The 27763-nt window shown below is 43.3% G+C and overlaps 1 protein-coding gene across 1 annotated transcript in view; it reads right to left on the reverse strand.

Annotated features, from left to right (window-relative positions):
- The window catches only part of LOC311618228 (histone-lysine N-methyltransferase SETMAR-like), a 407000-nt gene that overhangs the window by 310712 nt on the left and 68525 nt on the right, over positions 1–27763 (reverse strand). The gene's annotated exons all lie outside the window — the stretch shown is intronic.

Here is a 27763-nt window from a genome sequence, read left to right on the forward strand (position 1 = left end):
TCAAGCTTTTATTCTGTGGCCACCAGCCTGGTCAAGGCCCCGGTTACCCAACACCTACAATGATGAAATAGCCTCTCACCTGACCTCCCTGTCAGCAGGTTCACCTCTGCTCCAAACCACAGGGCAAGACAATGGCATCCAATGTGATTACAACATCATGTTGATCATTTGCTCAAGGAAATCTTAAAGCTTGGATTGAAATCTCTGTCTCTAGTGCTCAAGGTTCTCCATGATCTTTCTCACTTTAAGGTCTCACAAACTTCACACTGTACCTATAAGCAAAGCAATTACATTGCTTCATTCATTCAGCTTTCAACCATTTCCTGACCACCTGCTGTACTTCAGGCACAGGCACTATGGTAGGCTCAATTGTGTCCCCTCAAAATTCATATGTTGCTCCTGACTGAGTGGCTCAGTTGGTTGGAGTGTTGTCCTGTACATTAATAATTTGCAGGTTTTATTCCTGGAAAAAGCACATACCTAGGTTGTGGGTTCAATCTCCTGTCAGGACAGGTACAGCAGGCAACCAATTGTTGTTTCTAAATTTCTCTCTCTCTCTCTCTCTCTCTCTCTCTCTCTCTCTCTCTCTCTCTCTCTCTCTCTGTCAAAACATATCCTCAGGCGAGGATTTAAAAAAATTCAAATGTTGAAGTCCTAACTCTCAGTACCTCACAATGTGACTATCATTCACATTCTACCAGTCACAAACAGTATCTGACATTGTCCTGCACTAGAGACTGGCAGTCATAGAAAATCTGACTGCCAGTGGATTAAGTGGAAGCTACACAGAAAGTCTCCTGGAAAAAGCACATACCCTTTTCCTTAAAAACAAACAAACAGGTAACCCAAACAGGTGACTAAAATGGGGAGACTAAAATAAAATAAAATAAGACCCAAATGAAAGAATAAGAGAATTTTCCAGAAAAAGAGCAAATGAAATGGAGAGAAGAAATTTATCAGATATACAATTCAGAATAATGATGGCAAGGATGCTCAACAGCATGAGAAAAAAGACCAGTCGGAAATGAAGAATGACATAGCACAAATAAAGAATACATTGGAAGGAATGCACAGAAAATTAGGAAATCCAAGGATCTGATCAGTGAATTAGAAAACAAAATAGAAAAAAAAAATCACTCAATTAGAGAACCAAAAAGAAATAATTTATAAACAGGAGGACAACTTAAGGGAGCTGCGGGACAACATGAAACATAATACCCTGTTTCCCCAAAAATAAGACAGTGTCTTATATTAATTTTTGCTCCCAAAGATGCGCTAGGTCTTATTTTCAGGGGATGTCTTATTTTTCCATGAAGAAGAATACGGTACACATTTATTGTTAAATGCAGGTTTGATTCCTGGAAAAATAAAGGAAATTTATTACCTGTATACAGTACGGTAGTACGGTAGTTGTCCACACAAACCAGACAAATTGTGAATCCTACAGTATCAAGAATTTACTCATTTATTCAATGACAATCATGTCATCATCTTCTGGAACATCATCATAACAATCCAATTCCTGAATTTCCTGGTGAATTTCTTGTGACTCCATTTCTTTCAGAATCAGTGGACCAAATCTCTCATGTTTAGTGTAGGGGAGCCTTATTTTTGGGGGGATGCCTTATATTTCACTCAGAAGGAAACCTGTAAGTAGGTCTTATTTTCGGAGGATGTCTTATTTTCGGGGAAACACGGTATTCACATTTAGGAGTGCCAGAAGGTGAAGAAACTGAGCATGGGATAGAAAACCTATTTGAAGAAATAATGGCAGAAAACTTCTATAAATTCAGGAAGCACAGAAAATCCCAAGCAAAAAGAATCCAAACAGGCTCATAACCAGACACTTCATAATTAAAATGCCAAAAATGAAAGATGAAGAATTTTTTTTGAAGGGAAGCAGATTCTATTAACAACATTTATTGCATTAAGGTATTCTTTTTATAGATTTCTTTATTGATTAAGGTATTACATATGTGTCCTCACCCCTCCATTAACTCTGCAAACCCCCCCTCCAACACACACACACTCATGCCCTCACCCCCCTGGTGTTTATGTCCATTGGTTAGGCTTATATTCATACATACAAGTCCTTTGGTTAATATCTCCCCTTTTCTCCCACCCTCCCCTATCTTCCCTCTGAGGTTTGGCATTCTGATAGACGTTTCTCTGTCTCTGGATCTGTCCCTGTTTATCAGTTTATGTTGTTCATTATATTCCACAAATGAGTGAGATCATGTGGTATTAATGTTTCTCTGACTGGCTTATTTCACTTAGCATAATACCCTCCAGTTCCATCCATGCAATAAAGAGAGAATCTTAAAGGTAGCAAGAGAAAAGCAACCTGTTACCTACAAAAGAGCACCCATAAGGCTGTCAACTGATTTTTCTTCAGAAACTCTACAGGCCAGAAGGGAATGGTATGAAAAACCCAAGGTAATGAAAAGCAATGATCTGCAACCAAGATTACTATTTCCAGCAAAGCTATCATTCAAAATAGATGATGAAAGAAGGAGCTTCTAAGAAAAAAAAAATCTAAAGGAGTTCATCACCACCAAAACAGTACTTTAAGAAATTCTAAAGAGACTGTTATAATGAGAAGAAATATACAGAAACATAGACATAAGGAATTAAAATGGTAATAAATAAATACTTATCAATAGTAACCTTAAAATTAAATGGATTAAATGTTCCAATCAAAAGATGTAGGGTAGCTAAATGGATACAAAAACATGACCCAACTATAGGCCCATCTCAGAACAAAAGACTAACACAAGATGGGAGTGAAGGAATGGAAAAAATTTCTAAGCAAATGGAATAAAAAAATAAGCTGGGGAAAGCAATCCTGTATCTGGCAAAATAGACTTTAAAATGAAGGCCATCTCAAGATAAAATATAGGTCACTATATAATACTAAAGGGATTGATCCAACAAGAGGATATAACCCTGGTAAACATATATGCACTCAATATAGGAGCGCCTAAATAAATAAAATCTTCTCAAGGACTTTAAGGGAGAGATTAACATAATAGGGAACTTTAACACCCCACTGACTTCACTGGACAGATCTTCCAGACAAAATCTTAACAAGGAAACAGTGACTCTAAGAAACACACAGGATCAGATGGATTTAAATTGACATTTATAGAATATTTTACCCCAAAGCTACAGACTAGACATTCTTCTCAAGTGCACATGAGTCATTCTCAAAGTTAGACTACATGTTAACAAGTCTCTACAAGTTCAAGAAGGCTAAAATCATATAAAGCATCTTCTCAGATCACAATGGAACGAAATTAGAAATAAACTACAGAAAAACATTCAAGCATATGGAGGCTAAACAGCATGTTATTAAACAATAGTTTATGAATGAGATCAAGAAAGAAATTTTAAAAACTACCTAAAAACAAAAAAAATAAACACACATCAACCCCAAATCCCTGGGATGCAGCAAAAGCAGTCCTGAGAGGGAAGTTCATAGCATTACAGACCTACTTCAAAAAACAGGAAAAATTAATAATAAATTATTTAATCCTACAACATAAGAATTAGAAAGAGAGTAAGAAAAGCCCAAAGCAAATAGAAGGAAGGAAATAATAAAGATTCGAGATGAAATAAGTGATACACACACACACACACACACACACACACACACACACACAGTATTTTCCGGCGTATAAGACAATCTCCTAATTTTCAGTTAAAACATAGGTTTAGGCCTATATTCGCTGTATAAGACTACCCCCCACTTCAAAGAAAAGACACTTTGCCGTCAAGATCTGCAGGTAATTTTTGTGCAATTTTGGTCTTTTGCCCCCGATTTTTGGTTGACTTTTTTTCGTTTCAAAAGTTGTCTTATACGCCAGAATCCAAGAGCTGATTGTTTAGAAAAATAAACAAGGTTGATGAACTTTAGCCAGACTCATAAGAAACAAAGAGAGAGGACCCAAATAAATAAAATCAGAAATAAAAGCAGTGAAGTAACAATGACACCACAGAAATACAAAGGATTGCAAGAAAATACTAGGAACAACTATACACCAACAATCTTAATAATGTGGATGAAATTAACAAATTCCTAGAAAAATACAATCTTCTAAAACTAAATCAGGAAGAATCAGAAAACCTGAATAGGCCAATAACAACCAATGAAACTGAAGCAATAATTAAAAAAAAACTCCCAGCAAACAAAAGCCCTGGTCTGGACAGCTTCAAAGGGAAGATTTACCAAACATTCAAAGAACTAACACTATTCCAAAAAATCCAAGAGGAAGAAACACTTCCAACTTCTTTTTATGAGGCCAGCATTATCCAAATTCCAAAACCAGATAAAGACACTACAAAGAAAGCAAATTATAGGCCCATATCCCTGATGAACATAGATACTAAAATCCTCAACAAAATATTAGCAAATCAGATTCAGCAATATCTTAAAAAGATCATACACAATGAGAATGTGGGAATTATTTTAGGGATGCAAGGCTGGTAAAATATTTGAAAATCTATAAATGTGACATCTATCCTATCTAATAAAGAGGGAATATGCTAATTGACCCTCATGTGATCGCATAGATAGCAGCACCTGTAGCCAATAAGGAGAGAATATGCTAATTGACTGTCATCCTCAAAGATGGTGGCGCCCACAACCACAAGTTGGCAGTCCCCTCAGTCCCATCAGGGCAGTAGGCATGTGGCAAGCTGGGCCCACTCCCAGGAAAGCCCAGCTGCTCCACAAACCTGCCTCCAGAGTCCCCCAGTCCCATCAGCCCCCCAGCCACCCAGGAACAGCCTGAAGTGCAGGAAAGCCTCAGATGGCGGTTGCCCAGCCGCTCAGGGTCACCTGAGGCTCAGGTAACAAGGGCCGGCTGAGGCTTGCACTGCCGGCATTGGCAGCAGCAGAGGTGTGATGGGGTGTCACCTTCCCCTGATTGCCAGATGACCTCCTGCCCCTGAGGGCTCCCAGATTATGAGAGGGGGCAGGCCGCTGAGGGAACCCCTCCAGTGCATGAATTTTCATGCACCAGGCTTCTAGTATTATATAATAAACAAGTGATATGCAAATTGACTGTACCTCAGCTACACCCACAAGCCATGCCTACAAGCCAATCAGGAGCAAATACGCAAATAAAACCCAACCAAGATGGCTGTGGCCACAGAGAGCAGAAGGGAGGCTTGCATTTCCCCGGCAATGGAGAAAGCCAAGCTTTCTGCCTGCCCTTGCCGGCCTAGGCCTCCACTCAAGGATACAAAGTTTCAATGATAGAAGATACATTCATCCAAACAAAAATGGCAGCAGCCATGGAGCTGAAAGAGCAGGAGGCTAGGCTTGACCCCGGTGATGGAGGAAGCCAAGCTTCTGAAGGCCTGGCCTGCCTTGTCCTCTGCTCCAGGCCACAAAGTTTCTTTTTTCTTTCTTTTTTTTTTTTTTTTAAGAATTTTTAAAAAAAATATATTTTATTGATTTTGTACAGAGAGGAAGGGAGAGCGATAGAGAGTTAGAAACATCGATGAGAGAGAGTCATCGACCAGCTGACTCTTGCACACCCCCTACTGGGGATATGCCCTCAACCAAGGTACATGCCCTTGACTGGAATCAAACCCAGGACCTTTCAGTCCCCAAGCCAACACTCTATCCATTGAGCCAAACCGGTTTCGGCCAGGCCACAAAGTTTCAATTGTAGAAGATACATAAATCCCAACAGAAATGGCTGCCATCTCAGAGCAAGCAGGAAGCTTGACTCTCCTCCAGGCTACAAAGTTTCAATTGTAGAAGGTAAATAAATCCCAGATACCAGGGCCTCTGCTTGGGTTTCCAGGGGGCGTGGCCAACCTGCAAACCACCACAGGCCCTCACCCAGGCCACCCCACACCCCAAGGGAGCCCCCACCCTGATCCAGGACACCCTTCAGGGCAAACCAGCTGGCTCCCGTCCATGAACTGGGCCTCTATCCTATCTAATAAAAGAGTAATATGCAGATTTACCATCACTCCAACACACAAGATAGCTGTCCCCATATGGTCAAAGATCCTGCCCCATGTGGACACAAGATGGCCACCACAAGATGGCCAGCAGGGGAGGGCAGTTGGGGGGGACCAGGCATGCAAGGCAGGGCAGTTGGGGGTGATCAAGCCTGCAGGGGAGGGCAGTTAGGGGTGACCAAGCTGGCAGAGGAGGGAAGTTGTGGAGTAACTGGGCCTGTATGGAAGGGCAGTTGGCTGGCGGGGGGAGAACGACCCAGGCCTACTGTGAAGAGAAGTTAGGATGACCAGGACTGCAGGGGAGGGCAGTTAGGGGTGGCCAGGCCGGCAGAGGAGGGAAGTTGTGGAGTAACTGGGCCTGTATGGAAGGGCAGTTGGCTGGGGGGGGGGGGGGGGGGGGGAGGGGAGAACGACCCAGGCCTACTGTGAAGAGAAGTTAGGGATGACCAGGACTGCAGGGGAGGGCAGTTAGGGGTGGCCAGGCCGGCAGAGGAGGGAAGTTGGGGGCAAGCAGGCCGGCAGGGGAGCAGTTAGGCATCAATCAGGCTGTCAGGGGAGTGGTTAGGGGGTGATCGGGCTGGCAGGCAGAAGCAGTTAGGGGCAATCAGGAAGGCAGGCAGGTGAACAGTTGGGAGCCAGCAGTCCTGGATTGTGAGAGGGATTTCTGACTGCCATTTAGGCCTGATCCCACTGATATCAGGCCTAAATGGGTAGTCAGACATCCTTTAAGAGATCCCAGATTGGAGAGGGTACAGGCTGGGCTGAGGGATAACCCCCCTCCATGCACGAATTTCGTGTTCCGGGCCTTTAGTATATAATAAAAGGCTAATATGCAAATTGTCCCTCTGGGCAGGAATTCAACCAACCTGGAGTTAGACATGTGCTGACCACCAAGGGGAGTTGTGGAATATGGCAGGCATCAGCAATGCGGTGCCAGCAGCGGGCGGCAGTGGAGGCTCTGCTGGGCCTGATGGGCCCCGATAAGAATGAGACCATGGTGGGATGATGAAGTAGGTGAGTGGGCAGTGCCAGGCCAAGGCAGGTGTGAAGGGAGGCCCTGGCCGGCAGTGGCAGGCAGCCAGGGGAAGGGAGGTTCTGGCTGGCAGCCAGCAGCCACTAAGGACCCTACCTGTGCATAAATTTTGGGTCTCTAGTATTACATTCATAAATTGAAAGACAAAAATCACATGATTATATCAATAGATGTAGAAAAAGCTTTTGACAAAATCCAACACCCATTTTTTATAAAAACTCTCAGCAAAGTAGGAATAGAGTGATCATACCTCAACATAATAAAGGCTTTATATGGCAAACCTACAGCCAAAATCATACTCAATGGGAAAAAAACTAAAACCATTTCCCCTAAGAACAGGAATAAGGCAGGGATGTCCACTTTCACTATTCTTATTCAACATAGTACTGAAAGTTGTAGCTACAGTGTTGAGACAAGAAGAAAATATAAAAGGCATCCAAATTGGAAAGGAGGAAGTAAAACTGTAATTATTCATCAATGACATGGTATTGTACATCAATGACATGGTATTGTACATAAAGACTCCACTGAAAAACTACTAGATTTAGTAAATGAATTTGGCTATGTTGCAGGATACAAAATTAACACCCAGAAATTGATGGGATTTTTGTACATCAATAATGAATTCACAGAAAGAGAAACTAAAAAGAATTATCTCCATATATATATTTTTTAAAAATTAATAATATATATACACACACACAAACACACACCCTATTTTCTGGCGTATTAGATGACCCCCTAATTTTACAGTTAAAACATAGGTTTAGGCCTATATTCGCTGTATAAGACTACCCCCCACTTCAAAGAAAAGACTTACTTTGCCGTCAAGATCTGCAGGTAATTTTTGTGCAATTTTGGTCTTTTGCCCCCCATTTTCGGTTGACTTTTTTTCGTTTCAAAAGTCGTCTTATACACCGGAAAATATGGTGTGTGTGTGTGTGTGTGTGTGTGTGTGTGTGTGTAATTGATTTTTTTTTTTTTTTTTTTTTTTTACAGAGGAAGGGAGAGGGATAGAGAGTTAGAAACATTGATGAGAGAGAAACATCGATCAGCTGCCTCCTGCACACTCCCTACTGGGGAGGGGCCCACAACCAAGGTACATGCCCTTGACCAGAGTCAAACTGGGACCTTTCAGTCCGCAAGCCGAAGCTTGATCCACCGAATCAAGCTGGCCCGGGCAAGAATAATCTCCTTTATCATTGCAACAAAAAATTAAGATACTTAGGGAATAAAATTAACCAAGGAGGTAAAAGACTTGTACTTGGAAAAATTCAGGATGTTGAAAAAAGAAATAGAGGAAGATATAAATAAGTGGAAGAATATGCTGTGTTCATGAATTGTTAGAATTTAACATCATTAAAGCGTCTGTACTACCCAAAGCAATCTACAGATTCATTGCAATCTCTATTAAAATACTAACAGCATATTTAATAGATCTAGAACAAATACCCCCAAAATTTATATGGAACAACAACAAACCAAATAGCCCAGGAATATTGAGAAAGAACAAAGTTGTGAGAATCACAATACCAGATATCAAATTATATTACGAAACCACAGTACTAGTAATCAAAACCATCTGGTACTGGCACAAGAACAGGTATATAGATCAATGGGACAGAACAGAGAACCCAGAAATCGACCCATCTGGTATCTTGGTTGTTTCCATTTCATTTAATTATTTTTCTGTTGATTTCTTCTGTCTTCATTTGGGGCATAGTTCTTTGTTTCTCTGTTTTGTCTCTGTGCATTAGGTAGATCTTCTAGGCTTCCAAATGTGTTACAATGGCTTTATGATGTAGTTGCCCTGTTGGGTTCATTGGCACAATCTTCCAGATCACCTGAGCTCAGGTCTTCAGAAATGTTTCTTGTGGGTTATGTGCACCTTCCTGTTGTAGTTGAGTATCAAATGCTGTTGAGCCTTTCATGGGTGGAGTTAACCCCTTCAGGCTGGCTGACTATAAGGATAAACCTTAACTATCATGTATGAATGGCTGTGCAGGGCCTATCCCTGAGCCACGAGGCAAAGTTGTTCCCTGCACGGCCTGGTGCCAGCTGGGATTCCTTTTTGGGTGTGCCACTTGTTTGGTAGTTGCATGGAGCTCTGGTGTGGTCTGCAGCCCACCACTGGTTGTGTAGGTTCTGGGTCCACTTGGGTGTGGTTCAGGTACAGGTCAGTGTGAGATGGTGTGTGTAACCAGCCTTAGGCTACCTGTCTGAGCTGCCACTATTTGTGGCTGCATCTACTGGGCATTGGTATGCACGGGAGGGGTCAATCTGCGTACAAAGATTGGCTTTCTCCATCTTAGAGAAGGGAGGTGGGGAGGGGGGACACGGACAGATCTATAAAAAATATGAGACTCCCCTGAGTCTTAGAGACCCAGCACCTCCACCTGTCAGCTCCTCTGTCTCCCCCTGAGGCTTTGCTTCAAAGCCTTCCAAAGAAAGGCTGTAGAATGGGCGCAGCCTAGACTCGACCCACATACCCTTCCATGGGTTGTAAGCTTGGTAGGGTGGGGTGACCAGTGTTAGGAGGGTGGAGCGAGTGGGTCTGCTACTTCGGGACCATGTGGTCAGGCACTCATTAAGGGGAAAATGCCTAACCACAAGGCCCCAAACTCTACAGCCAAAACCACTCAGTCTCTGCCAGAGTCTCCATGTCTAGCTTTCCCCAGGGGGAGCATGCTGTAGGTTCAGGTTGGGTGCAGCCAGCTATCCATCTGCAGGAACAAGCTCAGGGCAGAGCCACTGAGGCTTGGGAGGACAGATCAAAAGAGTCTCCAGTTGGGGCTGCTGCCAGCCGAGCCAGCAAGAGGGGCCCAAGCACTTCGTCCCAGTCTCAGGGAATAGCCTTCAAGGGAGACACTTTAGTTGTCCCAGCTCTGAGCAGCACAGCCTTCCCCCCTGTAGAACTGAGCTCAGGGGGCTGGGGCTACTGAGACTTGCGAGGGTAGATCCAGCCTCCCATTGGAGGTGGTGCTGGTGAGCTTGTAGGAGGGAGATGGGCACTTCTTCCCCTTCCCAGGATAGTGTGAGCTGAGCTTGCAGGGGAGATAGATGGCCCTCCTGTGATGTAGTCCCAGAACCCAGCACCTGCCCAACTGATTTCCTGATAAAAGCCTCCCCTGAGACTCGCTCCAAAAGTCCCAGCTCTGCATGGTACTCTGATCCCCCTGTGTGACTGAATTTAGCAGGGTGGAGCCACAGAGTGCCAGGGCAATCCAAATAATTCAACAGGTGTGTGTACAGGGCGGGTGGTGGTGCCACCTGTGTGCTTGAGGTGGGGAAGAATGATCCGCTTTTCAAAGCTACCCAGTCCAATCACTTGGTCTGTGTCAAGACCTTTTCCAGAAAAATTTCCCTGCTGGGTGCAGCCAGAGACCACTCTGCAGGACCCAAGCACAGCAGAGTGGTGTCGCCAGTAGTTGGAGGACTGGGTAGTGCCATCCTCGGGCTGGTTGGTGCTGTAGCAGTAGGAGTGCTCGACCCCGGGAAGGTGGTGGCTGGGTCTCTAGCAGACGCCTTTCTCTCCCAGGTGGACTGAATTCCCGCTGACTTCCACCACAGTGCTGTGGGGATTCCTCTTCTGATTTTTGTTGCTCTGGATTGGGGGGTCCCTGCTTGGGGTTGAGACTCCCTCCTGGGAGGAGGGAGTTTAGCAGCCAACATATCCCTCCCACCTCTCAGCCTCTGCGTGTAGGTGCAGGGGCCCAGCCCTTTCCGTGTCTCCACCCTCCTTACCAGTCTCTATGTGGCTTCTTCTGTTAATCTTTACTTATAGTATTTCAGTTCAGCTAGCATTCAGTTGGTTGTTAAGGTTGATTGCTGTATAACTTAGCTGCAAATCCAGTTTGGAGCTGGGAGTAGGTGAGTATAGCTGCCACCTACTCTGCAGCCATCTTGAATCCTGGATCTCGGTTGATTTGATTGGGTAGAGCCTGGAAGTGGGGAGACTACTTAGCAGGGTTTGCAACAGTGCAGGGGAAAAGGAGTAGAAGCCTGGATCTGGGGGACACAGGTATTGGAAAGAAAAGGGCGGCGAAAAGATCAGTGAAGTCAGTAGGCTTTACTAGAAGTGAAGACAGGGAGGTTGCCCAAGATCATTTAGAAATTTTCTAGCTTGTGTTGAAAAAAAATGAATTCTGTTTGGGAGTTGTTGACTTAGACAGCACCACCTATTCAAGCACTGTGGCCTAGAAGAAGATGGAAACCTTGTCTGGAGAAAGGTTAAAACTAAAATAAGAGTTTGGGATCATCCTCATGGAAGTTATAATTGAAGACATGACAATAGATGACATTGTTGGGGGCAAATAAAGAGAAAGGAAGGGAGCCTCACCTTGAGAAATAGCCTGCTTGTTGAGGAGGAGGAGGAGGAGCATAAGAGGTGACTGGGAAGATGGAGGAGGAGAATGAGGGCAGTGGAGAGGTTCAGAAGTCTGGAAGGAGGTGGCATACCGTATTTTCCAGTGTATAAGACGACCCCCTAATTTTACAGTTAAAACATAGGTTTAGGCCTATATTCGCTGTATAAGACTACCCCCCACTTCAAAGAAAAGACCTACTTTGCTGTCAAGATCTGCAGGTAATTTTTGTGCAATTTTGGTCTTTTGCCCCCGATTTTCGGTTGACTTTTTTTTCGTTTCAAAAGTTGTCTTATACGCCGGAAAATACGGGTAAGTAAAAAATACTGCAAAACCAAGAACCTTGATGATTTAGCATGTTGTTTAGTATTTTGGCCAAATAGTAGATAGAGCCCTTGTCTTTCTTTCCCCCTCTTACTACTGTGAGAAATGCTCCCCTGTCGGAATTCAAATGAAAGACTTGGAGACAGAAGTGTGGCAAAAACGAGACTTTTAATACAGCCTTGCAAGAGCGGTGTCCAGTGGGACAGGCACACATGGAGTAGCCATCACAGGCTATTTATCCCTAAGGCCCTCCTCCGGTTCCTCATGGGCTGAGTATTATGGGTCACCTGTTTCCTCATGTGTCACCTAGATCTCACTGTCTCCCAGTGGGCCATTTTCCCTCCTCCCACATTCTGTTTGCCCTGGAGAAATTCAGTAACCGTTTCCATTAAAAGTTAACTATGCTGAAGATGGAGCACAGAGGCCTATTTCCTACACTATTGCTGCAATAAACTAGTACTAAAAAATAAAAAAAATAAATAAAAAAAAATTTCCCCAGAACTAACAGAGGGCAAAAGAGAGCACAGTAAACTTCAGGTTTGCAAGTATGTGGTTCTAATCTGGCACAACCAGGTTGCTCAGAGGGGCTCATCAGTTTCATCCCAAAGGGGAGCAGGGTTCTCCACATGCTGACCTTTGAGTCCCTGTCTGGGGTCCCCTTTCCAAGGTCTTGTCTGGCTCCCTTCCGCAGGAACCCCTCACACAGGAGCCCCTTCTTTTATTCCTGGCATTTGAAGTCTGGACAGAGGGCTGCTCATCCAGGGCCTGAGTTCTCTTTCCCTTTGGCCATCATGAATGACCTCTTGTGCTGGTCACCGACACTAGGATCACTGTTCAGATAAGACCCTGACTGTACTCCGGGCCAAAGCATAATGATAGGTTGAAGAGATAACAACTGTGCAATTACAAAGGCTACAGTAATGAGGTGTGGGGTTGGGGTGTGTGAGGGCGGGAGTCTGTTCTCACAGAGTCAGATGTAGGAAACACTGTCAAGGCTGGGGACGCAGGATGGAGAAAGCCTAGAACATGGTGAGGAGTACTGGTGCTTTCGGCAGAGCTCATTGGTAGTAAGGCTGGTGTCACCAGACTGTCAGGGGTGCGGAGAGCGTGGGATCCACACCCCTCTGAGAGCCGTTGGCCTCTTCTCTCCTCCCTTGGAAGTACTAGGATTCCTCCTTTCTCCTTCATCCCACGCAGCATGGCTGCTCCCAGGCCCTGCTTGGTATCCTGGTCTGGATGATGCAACCAGGCAGAAGCAGAGGCCTCGCTGTTCCTTCGGGGTTCGCTGCCCTCTGGGGAGTGGAGGCCCCTCCTCCTTTCTGAGCACCAGCTCTGGAGGCCCGTTTGGAATGTGTAACACGGTCCTGTCCCCATCTCTTCCATCTGCCCTCTCCTGGCCTGCCGCTCTGGCTTGTGGCTGGCTGTTGTCATCCTACAGAAGTCCTAAGCCAGAGCTGTTTGCAAGGGCAGGTAAACCGGAATGGAGTAAAGGAGCAAACATCTAAGTTCCTTCGCTTTTGTTTTGGATCTCTGTTTATCACAGGAATAACCAGCATAAGATTTGTATTCTGAAAATCAATCATTTACAACACATATGAGACTTGCTCTATTGTGTTTTGTGATAACCATCTACCAAACATGCCACTTTTTTTTTCCCTCAAGGATAACCAAGCCTCTTACTTTGGGGATACCACAAACTCATGACTGTGTCCAAGTCTCCCCACCACATTTCACATAAATAAGTATGACAAAAATAGTGCTCACTCCTCACCTGGGGATATTTTCTTGTTGTTGCTGTTAATCTTCACTGAAGGATATTTTTTTTCATTGATTTTAGAGAAAGTGGAAGGGATGGGGGTGGGAGGGTGAGAGGGGAGGAAAAGAGAGGAGTGTGAGAGAGAAACGTTGATGTGAGAGAGCCACATCAATTGATTCCCTCCCACACGCACCCCAACTGGGGTGGAGAACCTGCAACCCAGGTATGTACCCTTGACCCTTCAGTTTGAAGGCCTATGCTCTAACCATTGAGCAATGCCTGTCAGGCAGAGGATATTTTTTCCATTGATTTTTACAGAGAGTGAAGAGAGGGGAGAAGATGGGGAGAGAGAAGAAAGAAACATTGATATGAGAGACACATCAATTGGTTGCCTCCCTCATGTTTGGGATCAAACTTGTTCTTGACTGGGAATCAACCCTGTGTACCTTCAGTGTGAGGGACTGTGCTCTAACCACTGACCAACACCGGCCAGGGCTAAGCCAGCTCTTAGTGGAGGAGGGAGAAAGGGAAGCCTTAATTTGTTGTTTGTCAATTTCTGTGTAAACATCCCACCATATTCCCATTTCAAGCTACCAACTTGGAGTCAAGAGGCTCACAAATTTCCTGAAAATTTAACAATGGGCTCTGGCGACTCAATACAAGCCAGTTTCAGCACAACTCTGGCTGAGATCAATACTACACATTATTGTAATCCGGAAATTCTTTAACATTATGTATCTAAAGTCCCTTACAACCATAAAATGCTACAATTCTCTGATGCTGACACTGAGTGGCTTTTTTTAAATTGTCAGGATTCACCCAAACCTAACGAATAGCATTCACCACAGAACGTCATCCGCATCCTGATTAAAGCTGGCTTTGGTCCAGACTCAGAGCGCTCATCCCTCCTAAGCAAGCAGCTCTGGTCGGAGGCCTTTGAACTGGAAGCTGCTCTGAAACCATCCCTGCTTATGAGTTGGGAACTTGGGTCTTGGAACTCTAGGATTCATTCTCGTGCCGGTCCTGCCTTCGCTGGTGCAGTCAGATGAGTGATGATTCATTGCCATATTATTTCAGCCACTGTTTCCCAGGGTGCCTGGAAGCCAGGAAGGCCTGAGAACATGAGACAGACAGAGAAAAAACAGGGATGAGGAGAAAGGGACACACCTAGGGCAGGGCCCTTGCTGAGCTGTGAGCAGGTGTGAGTCATTCCTGTCTGCCTTGGTAGCCACACCTTTTGTCCTGAATGCCAGGTGGAGGATTTGCCTACACCAAGCTCCCCTGATCAAGTCAGAACAGGTGTCCTGAAAGATCATTCCCATTAAAATTAATGGAATAAAAATAGGCTGATCTCCATTGAAATGTGATTTACTTCTGCTTCCTAAATGCTCACAGAGAACCCTAAAAATATAGAAGAAAGAGGCATACTTTGACATCCAGGAGGCTGAAGGTAGAGAGAGGGCGGTGGTTCATATTGTTCATTCCTGCCCTTTCAGCCAACCTCCTAACTATCCTTCAAAGTGGAGTGCAGAGGAGTCTTCCCATTATGTGTGAGTGCCTGCAATTACTAGTGAATGAAGAAAACTTTTAGAAGGGAAAGACTTGGCATATAACTAAATTTCAAAACCATAGGCCCTAGGGCTTAGGGATACCACTCATACCCATTAGGACGGCTACTATCAACCTCATAACCCCCCTCCCCCACCCCAAACACACACACACACACACACACACACACACACACACACACACCAAAATAAGTGTTGGAAAGATGTGGGAAAAGTGGAACCCTGTGCATTGCAGGTGGGAATGTGAACTGGTTCCACCACTGAGAAAACAGTGTGGCAATTCCTCAAAAATTAAAGATGAAACTACCATGTGATACAGCACTGCTGGGTATATGCTGAAAAGAATTGAAAGCAGGATTTCAAAGAGATACTTATATTCCCATGTTTATAACAACATTATTCACAATAGCTAAAGGTGGAAACATCCCAAGTGTCCATTGACGATTGGATAAACAAAGTATGATAAAGACCTAAATTGGATCTTATTTAACCCTCAGAAGGAAATCCTGCCACATGCTATAACATGGATGAACCTTAAAGACATTATGTGCTACTTGAACAACATGCTATAACAAGGTCATCCATGTTATAGCATGTGAAATAAGCCAGTCACAAAAACAAACACTGTGTGATTCCACTTATGTGAAGTACCCAGAGTAATTAAATTCACTGAGACAAAAAGTAGATGGTTGTTGCCAGGGGCAGGGGGTGGGGAGTTATACAGAGGTTCAGTTTGGGAAGATGGAAATGTTCTTGAGATGGATGGTGGTGATGGCCACACAACAATGTGAATGTGCATAATGCCAGAGAACTGAATGTTTAACAATAGTTAAGATGGTACATTTTATGCTATGTGTATTTTACTATAACTTTAAAAATTCTCCACTCACACACACACCTTGGGAACAAACTTTTTGGGCTTGAATCCCTGTTTCACAGCTTGTTAGAAATATGAGCTTAGTCCAATTACTCGACCAACTTCATCCTTGGCCATCCGTAATGGTAGAGGATAATGATGCACTCACACTTCTTAGGGCTGTTCTAAGGTTTAAATACAATTCAAGGAGAGCCCTCGGTACTGTTTGGCTCATGCTCAGTATTCAATAACAGTAGCTATTGCTATTGATGAGTCCTCAGCATTATGGTTGAAGATCAGCTAGAAGCTGGACATGGGCTGCCTCATTTTACTTGTTGTGTTTAATTTAATAAAAAACATGAAGCAATAATTTTTCTCCACACATATTCGCATCCATAAAATACATGCACATGGAGTAAAGAAAGACAAGCTAATATCTCTGCTCAGCATATCGACTTCATGTATTCTAAATGTCTTTTCGGCTGATATACCAGTCTTGCTTTGCCTTTAGGCAAGGTGCATGTGAGGCAGCGGTGTTTGATGTTTATTAACACCATCAGAGGTTAGCCACTTGTTTTCTATGAGGAACGGCTGGAATAATGTGAGAGGTGTTATGGTGTTGTTCACATAACTTCAGAGGAGGCCCACGGGAATCAAACTTCTTGTGGTGGCCCTACCCCGTTTGGCTCAGAGGCTAGAGCGTCGGCCTGTGGGCTCAAAGGTCTCTGGTTCAATTCCGGTCAAGGGCATGTACCTTGGTTGCGGGCACATACCCAACAGAGGGTGTGCAGGAGGCAGATGATTGATGTTTCTCTCTCATCGATGTTTCTAATTCTCCCTCTCCCTTCCTCTCTGTAAAAAAAAAAAAAAAAAATCAATAAAATATTTAAAAAAACACCACACACATCTGTGGTGAAGGCAGCACCAATGGCAGAGCGTGCCCCTGTCCTCAACCCCTGGCATCACACTCTCGGACCCTCCTAGGCCCTCTCTGTGTCCGGGCCGCAACAGCCTGCATGCTGCCTTCTGGAAGGTTTGTCTGATGAAGGCTCAAGAAGGCAAGACAAGGAGAAAAGCAATTAAACAACACTAGGAAGATATCACATGTGGACTTGAAATCTTTGAGACAATATTTAAGATGAAATATAGCAAAATACGAAGGTGTAGCCTTATAATTCCAATAGCTGTTTTCAAACAGTGGTTCTCAAGTGGTGGGGACCTTGCCCCATTACTCCCCTTCAGGGGCCATGCAGCAACGTCTGAGGGTGTTTCTGGTTGTCACAACTCACCGGGTGGGGGCCGTGTACTACCAGCACCCAGTGGCTAGAGGCTGGGGTGCTGTCAAACACCCTGCAACACACAGAGCAGCCTCCGCAACAAAGGATTTCCTGGCCCAGAATGTCAGCCGTGCCGAGGTTGAGAAACCTGCTCCAGAGCAACCAGAAGGGATTGAAATAAATCATTTCCCAGCTGAGAGGAGGATGAAGGAAGAGACCTATCAAAATGGGATGGTCGTAGAGGAAGCCCAAAGAAAAAAATGCCTTTGGCATTAACTTTCTTAGCTTTATATCTCTGTCTTTCTCCCCCCAGATGGTACAACTAATACATTTATTATTTATATTCTTTTTGTAAAGACATGCTAAAATTTAATTGGATTTTGTTAGGAGAGAAACATTTCCTTATAAACTATTAAGGTTTCTCTACTTAGTCACTGTATTTGTCAGAACTTGTTTTTTATCTTGCTCAACATTCAGGAGGAATTTGTTCACACATGAAATCCTTTAAACTTCCCCATGGATTACACCTGGGAAAGTGCTTTATGGGCCACAGATTAAAGTGGGGAAAAGATGCACTAAAGCATCTGGGAGGACTCTGCTAGGATCCTAAACCACAGCACCATGTTCCCAAACACCATCCACCACAGAACAACCTCAGAATGGCGACAGCGGTCCTGTGCCCAGCAGCCCAGGTTCAGTCCTGTCTTCAGGAGACAAGCTGTGGACCAGGGACAACTGGATTTTTCTTTGTGCTATTTTCTCATCCAAAAACAAACAAACAAACAAACAAACAAACAACATAACAAAACAACCAGGAGTAACAACAGAATGTCCCTCTGGGGGCTGTTAGGTGGATTAACTGAGATAATTAGCCCTCTAGGAATGCTAGTTGTTACTGTGAGAAGGAAAAGTGGACCACTGATATATTTATAAAGGTTAAAGAACAGAATATATTTCCATTTAAATATTACCAGCTTTTGATGTCTCTGTGACTCAAAATAATCCTTAGGTTGTTTTAAAACTGGACAAAAAGTCCTTAATTTTCTTTTCCTTTACTCTGGAAACCACAAGCCCTAATTATAGTAGCACCAAAGAATGCTTACAAAATTAAAAAATGAGGTTATTGAAGAAAGATAATTTAAATTATTTACTGTGAAAGGAAGTTTAAGAACAGGTTTTGCATTTATGCCAATTCTACCTGTTCAGTAAATGCTTTTCGACAAATGAGACTACCAGGTATTTTGGGGAAGATGAGAAGCATTACCACCTTCAGAAAGGCTCAGTAGGAATCACTATAGAATGAGGCACGGTTTACAAAACCTTGCAGGATTTTTGGAGAGCCCCAGCAAGGACACTCATAGTGACTCCTCCCCCATCCTCCCACCCCTCCCCCAGCTGCACATTGGGGGCACTTTTAAGAAATCTAATTCACAGCACCACCAATATCGACTCATTTAGGATCTTGGGGGCTGGAACACAGGCATCTATATTTTAGAATCCCACAGGATTCAATATGCAGCCCGTATTGAGAGGCAATACGCTAGACTAGACCAATACTTCTCAAACTTGAAAGTCATAATGACCTTGGGATCATATTAGAACTCGAATTCTAACTCTGTAGATGTGTGTAGGGGGAGGGAAAAGAGGGAGGAAGCAGAAGGCCAAGAAACTGCATTTTTAATACTAGTAAATTTTTAGAAAATGTCATTTTTGCAATTTGGGAGACCTCGTTTGGAGGTATAGGTTTTGTATGCTTTGAAATGGCTCCATATAAATAAACATATGATCTATACTAATAAAAGCCTAGGTGGTCCTTGCATCCTCATGAGTGAGTCGTCACAAGATGGTCACCACAAGACCACACATAGCAAATGCAGGGCCTTTAGCAGCCACTCCACACAGTGAGGCCTGAGGGTCCTGCGGCTCTGTGCAGCACAGAGGAGGCCAGTCCTGGTCGAGGAGGTGGGTCGTGTCAGGGAAGGGCAGTTGGGGGCAATCAGGTTGGCAGGGGAGGGCAGTTAGGGGTGATCAGGCTGACAGGAGAGCAGTTAGGCATCCATCAGGCAGGCAGGCAAGTGGTTAGGAGATTGTGAGAGGGATGTCACAGGGATCAGGCCTAAACCAGCAGTCAGACATCCCCTGAGGAGTCCCAGATTGGAGAGGGTGGAGGCTGGGCTGAGGGACACCCCCCATGCATGAATTTTGTGCACCAGGCCTCTAATCTATATATATAAAAGCCTAAGCAACCATTGCAACAGAAACAACTGAACAGATGACCAAACAGTCGGCATGGGGTGCCCAGGCCAGCAGGGGGTTATTGAGAGGTGACCAAACGACCAAACAAGCAGGCTGTGTTGGGCGACCAGGCCGGCAGGGGGTTTAGTGAGAGACGATTAAATAACTGAACAGAGGGCTGTGTGGAGTGACCAGGCCGTCATAGGGGGCAGTGAGGGGAGATCAAATGATTGAGCAGCAGGTTGCGTGGGCGACCAAAAAGCAGGGGGTGGGGGCAGAGAGGACAGACTAGGCCAGTGGGGAGGGGGCAGTTGGGGGCAACCAGGCTGGCAGGGAGGGCAGTTAGGAGTGACCAGGCTAGCAAGGGGGGGCAGTTAGGGGCGATCAGGCAGGCAGGCAGGTGAGCAGTTAGGAGCCAGTGGTGCTAGATTGTGAGATCCTGGGGATCGGGCCTAAACCATCAGTCAGACATCCCCTGAGGGGTCCTGGATTGGAGAGGTTGCAGGCTGGGCTGAGGGAACCACCTGTGCACAAATTTTGTGCACTGGGCCTCTAGTATTCTTATAAAGTCCTAGTGCTGTTCTTTGTGTGGAAACTAACTTGTTCAACAAATATGTAATAACTACTGGAGCTACGTGCTTTTGAAGGGAAATGAAGATGAAAAGGTAGATTTCTTCCCTTGAGTTGTTTACAACTCAATTTATAGTAGATGGCATTTAAGTTGGGCAGAAAACAAAACCTTCTGCCTGTAGGGTTTTCTGATGGCAGTATAAAGAGATGGATATTGAAGGGCATTACAGGAGCATTATGGAGTGTTCCAGTGTAGGAGACTAAGAGAAAGAGATTTGTTTCAGGGAAGTTCTGAATGAAGACTATTTATGTGAAGAATAGAAGAGGCTGGAAAATTCAGGAAAGAGACAAAAAAAAAAAAAAAAAAAAAAAAAAAAAAAAAAGGACAGGAGCACCAGGGTTTTTTAAAAGGAGTCTGTGGGTGTTGGTGAAGAATTGGAGGTTTCGGTGGAAAGAGAATCTTCTTGTTGAAGGTTAGAAAACCTCACTGCTGGGTTTGCGGTTTTATTAGGGAGTTCCAACAGGTCCATTCCATTCACTGGGCTTAGGAGGTAAATCAAGCACATAAGCTCAACGCTAGAATTTCTCTAAAAGGCTCATGCACATGACATTTGCATCTTCTGACTTTCTAACCACATGCTATTTGCATCTGATTTATAAATGCGGAGGCCAACTTTGTCAAGTGTCAGTATCTAGGGATGTTAGATCATGAATCTTTCTGAGCATTTCCTCCCCATGACTCTATGAAGTTCACATTATCAATCAATGGTGGCAAACCAATATAAATATGAAGAGTGTTTAATTCATTCCTATGTTGTCAGGCTTGGCACCAATGGATAGACTCTCTGGTTATTGGAAACTTAATCTTCATCGCTCACCTGTCTGATACCAGCCTTGTTAGTCTGGTCAGCACATCACCAGGATTGCAAAATCTCCGACTGGTTGTGAAAACACAAACAGCTACCAAATCTTCAAACAGCTGGACAAACCTGCCCTCCCTCAGCATGCCAACAGGTTCAGAAGTGCCTTTGACAATCATTCCCCAAGCTAAGACAATTACATTTTAAAAAACAGGTTGTGTTCTTTTTTTAGTTACTAAAAAGTAATACCTGCAATTGGAAAAAAAAAAAAAAAAGTAGAAAGCATAGAACAAAATAAAATAAAACCACAATTGCACTATCTAAAGATTGGCCCTGGAACATTTTGATAAATGTCTTCCTAGTCATGTTTATTGTAAACATGGGACTGGACAGCACAGACTTATTAACTTAGTATTTTTGTTAAATAATCTTAAAAGGAAAATTATTTTTCTTTTTTAGTTTGCTCAAATCCATCCATGAAAATAGCTTTTATATTAGGGATTCACATTATAACACCAGTCTGTGTTCACCTGCGGAGCACAGCATTCTGTTAAGAGAATTATCTTGCTATGCGGAGGCTTGTGCTGAGATTGCTGTTAGACTCAGAAATGAGTGATTATGTGGGACAGGAATTCGTTATGGTGGGTAGAATTTGCTTATTCCCGCTCTCAAAATACTCTTGGGAACAAGGATATCTCAAGGCCTAGGATGGTAGCCTTCACTACCTAAGAGGGCCACCTGTGCATTTGTAAAACAATCCACACACTGTCATAACATTTGCTTAGCTGACTCTATACTCTACCCTCAGGACATTTTCATATTAAATACTCATTATTTTTTATACTTGTCCTTTTCTTCTCACCTGTCCATTAACATTGATTCCCATTAGGCAATTCTATCGACAAGCATTCATTGAACATTGGCAGCACTGGAATTTTAAGAATGGCAACCATCATGGCACTGAAAGCCTTCCCTGGAAGATGACTGAGATTAGAGAAGCGTGGTTTGGGGCGTCCATTAGCAATGGTTCTCATTTCCTGGATACGGTCAAGTCACCTGGGAAGCTATTGTGCTGAGGCTGCACCCCACACCAGGTGAATCAGCATCTCTGAAGATGGGACGCAGGCAGGTCACTTTTAAAGCTCCCCCAAGCAATTCTGATGTGTACCCAGGGTGGAGAACCCGTGCCACAGAGAAGTGATTTTCATCTAATTGGCTGTGTATTAGAATCATCTGTGGTTAGGTTTTTAAAAAATCAAAATACCTGAGCCTCACCCCAGAACAAATGAGTCAGAATATGGAAAAAGAGTCTGACAACTGTATTTTTTTTCCCAAAGCTCATTCAGATGATCTGATATACAGTAAGTGTTAAGAAGAATTGCCATAAGCAATGTAGTGAAGGAGAAAAATCTAGATTTGAACCTATCTCTGGCTCTTTAGCTTTGCAAGATGCCTGTAGGATGATGGGCTATTTCCAGGAGGCCATCTGGGGTAATGGAAACAGCAAGGGGATGAGAAGTTATGAAGGGACCTGAAGGCATAGTTCAAGTCTTGGTTTATTATTGTAATGTTTGCTACATGATGTAAGACATCACATTACCTCTCTGGGTTGGGAGCCCCTGTCCACCACACCTTGTATTTACAGAATTTCTTTCTCCTTAATTGATGGTTTACTGTGTTTTATTTGGTGACTATGGGCTTGGTGCATGAATTTGTGCACCTTGAAAGGAACTGTGGGCCTCAAGGCTGTGGTGGGCACAGGGGTGGGCCTCAGCCCATCCTCCATGCTCCCTCCCAGCCCTTCCTGCCACATCATCCTGTCCTCTGCTCCACCATCCTGTTGCAGGTGCAAGTGGGGCTGGCGCCAGCAGTGGGTGCAAATAGACAGGTTCCAGTTGCAGGTGTGAGCCCCAGGCAGGATCATGGCATGCAGGAACAAAGAATTTTCAGTAACTACCAGAGGTTTGCCCCAATGACAGCAACAGTGCCTTGCCTTGGTCTGGCATCCCGCTCACCTGCTCCACCATCCCTCCATGGCCAATGCCTGCCATGGTCTGCATGCACGCCCTGGTGGTCAATGCATGTCATAGCTACCAATTGTTCGGTTCCACCATTCTGTCTATTTGCATATTAGTCTTTTATTATATAGGATTAGTGGTGATCAAATTGCATATAGTTCTTAATGCAAGTGCTGAAAATATAAAATGCTTTATAATTATAATTCTTTCCAAACAATTATTATGGTGCTTTTCTAACTTAAAATTTGGAGACAAATTGCTCTTAAAGAGGCAGTCAAAGGATTGTGAAGGCAGTATGCTGAGTGAAGTAAGTCAGACAAAGTATTATAAACTGTTACTCATATGTGGAATCTAAAAAAGCTGAACTCATAGAAACAGAGAGTAGAATAGTGGTTGCTAGAGGCTGGGTGTGGGGAGATGTTGGTCAAAGGGTACAAACTTCCACTTATAAGATGAATGAGTTCTGGGGATCTAACGTACAGCATGGTGACGATAGTTAGCAGTACTGTTTTATATATACTTTAAAGTTGCTAAAGGAGTGGGTCTTAAATATTCTCAACACACACACACACACACACACACACACACACACACGGTAATTATGTGACGGGGTTTGGGACTGGTGAGAAAGGTGAAGGGATTAAGAAGTACAAATTGGCAGTTACAAAATAGTCACAGGGATGTAAAGTACAGCATAAGAAATATAGTCAATAATATTTTAATAACTATGTATGGTGCCAGGTGGGTACTAGAATTACTTGGACAATCACTTTGTAAATTATATAAGTGTGTAACCACTATGCCATACCCCTGAAACTAATATAAAATAATGTCAAATGTTAACTGTTAATTGAAATGTGAAAAAGGTAATTATGTGAATGCTGGAGGTGTTAACTAACCCAATGGGGTAGTCATTTTGCAATATATACGTGTATAAAATCACATGCTGTACACCTCACACTTACACAATATGATATGTCAATCCTTGTTGGGAGCCAGCAGAGTTGAGGCAAGCAACTCAGTCTTAAGGAAATAGAATTAAGTTCCTTCTAGCAGAAGTTATGCGGTGCCCTGAGGGCTTGGCCAGAAGATAGCCTGCAGCTTAGCATCTTCCTGCCACTTCCCCTTCCTGGTCCTCCCCCCTAGATGGCCCAGCCTTGGAATGTTGCACCTTGGAATGTCACACCGCCCCTGGCAGTTAGCCAATCCTGTGTTGCCAGGTACCAAAGACCCCCCTGCATAGGCAACCCTGCCCCCCTTTGTTTCTGCTGTATAAATACAGCCATTTCAGAGAATAAAAATCGGAGCTTGATCAGAACCTTGTCTTGCTCCCATTCTTTCGCGTTCCTTGTTTGCCTCATTCTCTTAGGTGGTTCCTGCGGGCCCCCGTTGTTGTCCCGCAGGCCGGGACAAAATGGCGCCCAACGTGGAGTGCTCCTGAGGACCGCTGACGAGAACATCTACCGGAGAAGCCCTGGCCAGGCACCCCCCAGAGTCGCCGCGAGGACCCGCGAGTGAAGACCCAGCATTGGATCGCCACGGTCACACCCGCCGTGAGACAGATCGGAGTAAAGGTAGGTAGATGATTTTTCAAACAAGATTTCAGAACATTTCACCCCTTTTTTTGCTCGATTGTAATTATTGGTTCTCTTGGTCGATTCCTTTCTGTCCACTAATAAGCACTCACTTGCTGATTCGGGGAAGAGTGAAAGGTACCCGTTTTTGGCTGTGAGAACTCCGAATCACTTGAACTAGTACCGTCTCCCGGTTTTCTTGGCCAGAATTCTCTCCAATTAGATCTACTCTTAAAACCTTGAGCTTGCTTTGAACAAAAGGTCGTCAAACCTTACAGACTCAACCACGGGGAGATCTGCGCGCCTGAGGAGGGCAAACGGGGTCTCCCTGTCTGTGAGGATCCGTGTAGGCGGATTATACCTACCGACTGTTTCACGCAAGCAAGGGAGTAAAGGGTAGAGTCGAAAAGAGAGTAATTCCGCCTGAATTCCTGGGTTGACAAGAAAATTCAAGCTGACCCGGCACGGGGTTTATACGTCCCGGAGGCTTACGTGGAGAAGGGATCTCTTTGAGAACCATCCAATCGACCAATAATGGGGAATTCCTTGAGTTGTCATGAAATGTTCCTTGATGGTGTCAAGATTTCCCTCAGAACGCGAGGAGTAAGGGTTAAGAAAAAAGAATCTTAGAAAACGGACTCAGGGAGTCCCCTCAGACACGAGGAATTAAGGATAGAAAAAAAAAAAAAAAAAAAAAAAAAAAGAGGATCTTAGAAATGAAAGTGCTCTTTAGAGTGAATGTTGAAGTCTATGTGATCACAAAATAATGTTGTTTTTTGTTGAAATTAGAATCTTAGTATATGTATGGAATTTAAAATCTATAATAAGTGGAACTCCACTGCTGAAACTACCTCTGACTTAATGCCTTGTTTAAAAATTGTAAGAAAACTCACAGGGAAATGCAAATCTTGGCCAAATTGGGTACTAATTATTATTTCAGAAAGCCAAAAAGAAAAAAATTGAGATCTGTCTATCTTTTAAGCATGAAAAGAAATTCAGCCAGATCTGTTGCTGATGCTTCCCCTGAAGTAAGCAGAATGTGGGGGAAGGGAGAGACATGAAGTGATCCAATGTAGAAGCCTGCTCTCCTAGTATATTAAATTAACAATTTCCTTTCTCGCCATAAAAAAGTTTTAAAAATTTAGAAATGCGTCTGGGATATCTGTGCACGTGTAAAGAGAAAGCTAGTATAAGACTAAATGCGCGCACATCCGATTTCGGATATTAGATAAGACTTGAACTAGCCTTAACTTTTTACAAGAGCTACAGAAATGAAAAACCCAGAACTGATTCTTTTTCCTGAGAAAAACAGCAAAAAAATCTTGAAATTCAAGCTAATTCCAGCAACAAGATTCGCATTTCCATAATAAAGAATAGTTTTCAAAATGCTAGTGAACCTTATTAAAAAGTTAACTTTTAAGGCCTTCAAGAAAATAAGTAAATTTGTCTCTGTCATAGAATTTATCCAAAGTAAATACTTTAAAGATCTAAGTAGTCCAGATAACTGGCTACATCCTTTGTTGAGGGAGGAAAGGGTGAAGTCCCTTCCCCCAGCAGACAGTTAAGATAGTGTCCTGCCAGTAGCCATCTTAAAGAATGTGATAATTTACAGTCAATAAACAAAACCTAGTTTCCCAGAATCACTGGCAAATAAAAATTAAAGTTCAAATTTGCCTCATAAAATCCTAGAGGACAGAATTGAATCTATTAATTGATTGATCATGTCTTGTATTTTTCTTAGAAATATAAAGTGTTAGTTGGTCCGAAGGTTGTGGGTTATTGTTAAGCTGATTAACATAAAGTGTTATTAATCTAAAAACTACTAAATATATTTGACTTGCCAGCTTTAAAAATTCAAAGTTCAAATTAAATTAGGAGAAATTATAGAGTTGTAATGATTAGGTACTTGAAGCATAAAAACTTATTTTTAAGAAAATAAAATATTATATTTCCTCTAATAATTAGGAATTCAAAATAAATTTGCTTTATTTTTAAAGTAAAGATACCTTGCTATGATAGCAGTCAGCATCTATGCTGCCCAGGACAGGGCAAGGAAGGTCAGTGTACTCACCCTTCTACATAGAAGTCAAAATACTTAATATTTTATATTCTACCGGGAACCCTAGCTTAGGGGCTTAATTTATATCTAACACAGAATAGTATTAACAACCACATTAAAAGAAATTTTTTATCTCAGGTATTAACCATTTTTACAGATAGATCCAGTTCTAGAAAGGCTAGATATACAGCAGCAGAGGAGCAAAAGTCCTTCAAACCTCTTATATTTCAATAGAAATACAAGCTCTTACTTATGCCTTAACAGATTTTACTTTATGGAGCCCTTCAATCTATAGTAATAGTACTTATATGGTAAATATAGCAGAAATTATTAAAACAGCTATTATAAGGCACATTAATTCAGAGGAACTTTTCATTTAATTTTCAGTCTATAAAATGTTTTTTGAGAATGACAATTTCCATATTTTATTAGAAACAATGTCCTCAGAATATTATCCAACTTCTTATACCAACCTTACGAATAAATCCCCCAGGACTTAAACCTAATCAAGTCTGGTAAAATAAATGTCACTCAGTGGTGGAAAGAACCATTCGTACTCTTAAGATCATTTTAAAAACAAAAAAGGAGGAGACAGATATGTGTCACCTCAAGAGAAGCTCAGTCATACTTTTTATACTTTAAAATTTTTTAAATTGTGATGCAGATCGTACAGCAGGCGAAAGGCATCAGGCCTCCTGTACTATAGCCTCCACCGAGTCAGCTAGGTGGAAGGAAGCATAAACCAGAAAAGAGTTTTATCAGATTCAGTAATAATGCGGGGCTAGGAGTGGTTGTACATTCTTATACTAAGTTATCTAATCAAGTAATCAATGATGTCCAAGGCCTCTCTAGTATCATTAATGATCTCCAAGACCAAATTGACTCCTTAGCTGAAGTTGTTCTACAAAATAGGAGCAGGTTAGACTTACTCAGAGCAGAGCAGGGAGAGATATGCTTAGCCCTACAGGAACGTTGCTGTTTCTACGCCAACAAGGCCGGAATCGACCGAGACAAGAAAGCAGCGGAAAGAACTGTTCGAGAACCCTCTCTGGAGCAGACTAAATGGACTTCTCCCCTACCTTCTTCCCATCCTGGGCCCCCTCATAGGTTTCTTATTAATCCTATCCTTTGGCCCCTGGGCTTTTCGGAGGTTAACAGATTTTGTAAAACAACATATTGACAGCATCTTGGCCAAACCCATCCAGGTACATTACCACCGTTTAGCCGTAGCTGACCATGAGCAAGATTATGAACTTTACCATCGCTCCCTCCCTGCGGGGACAGCATGAT

This window comes from Pipistrellus hanaki (assembly GCF_964339955.1).
Source record: "Pipistrellus hanaki genome assembly, chromosome: 2".
NCBI lineage: Eukaryota > Metazoa > Chordata > Mammalia > Chiroptera > Vespertilionidae > Pipistrellus > Pipistrellus hanaki.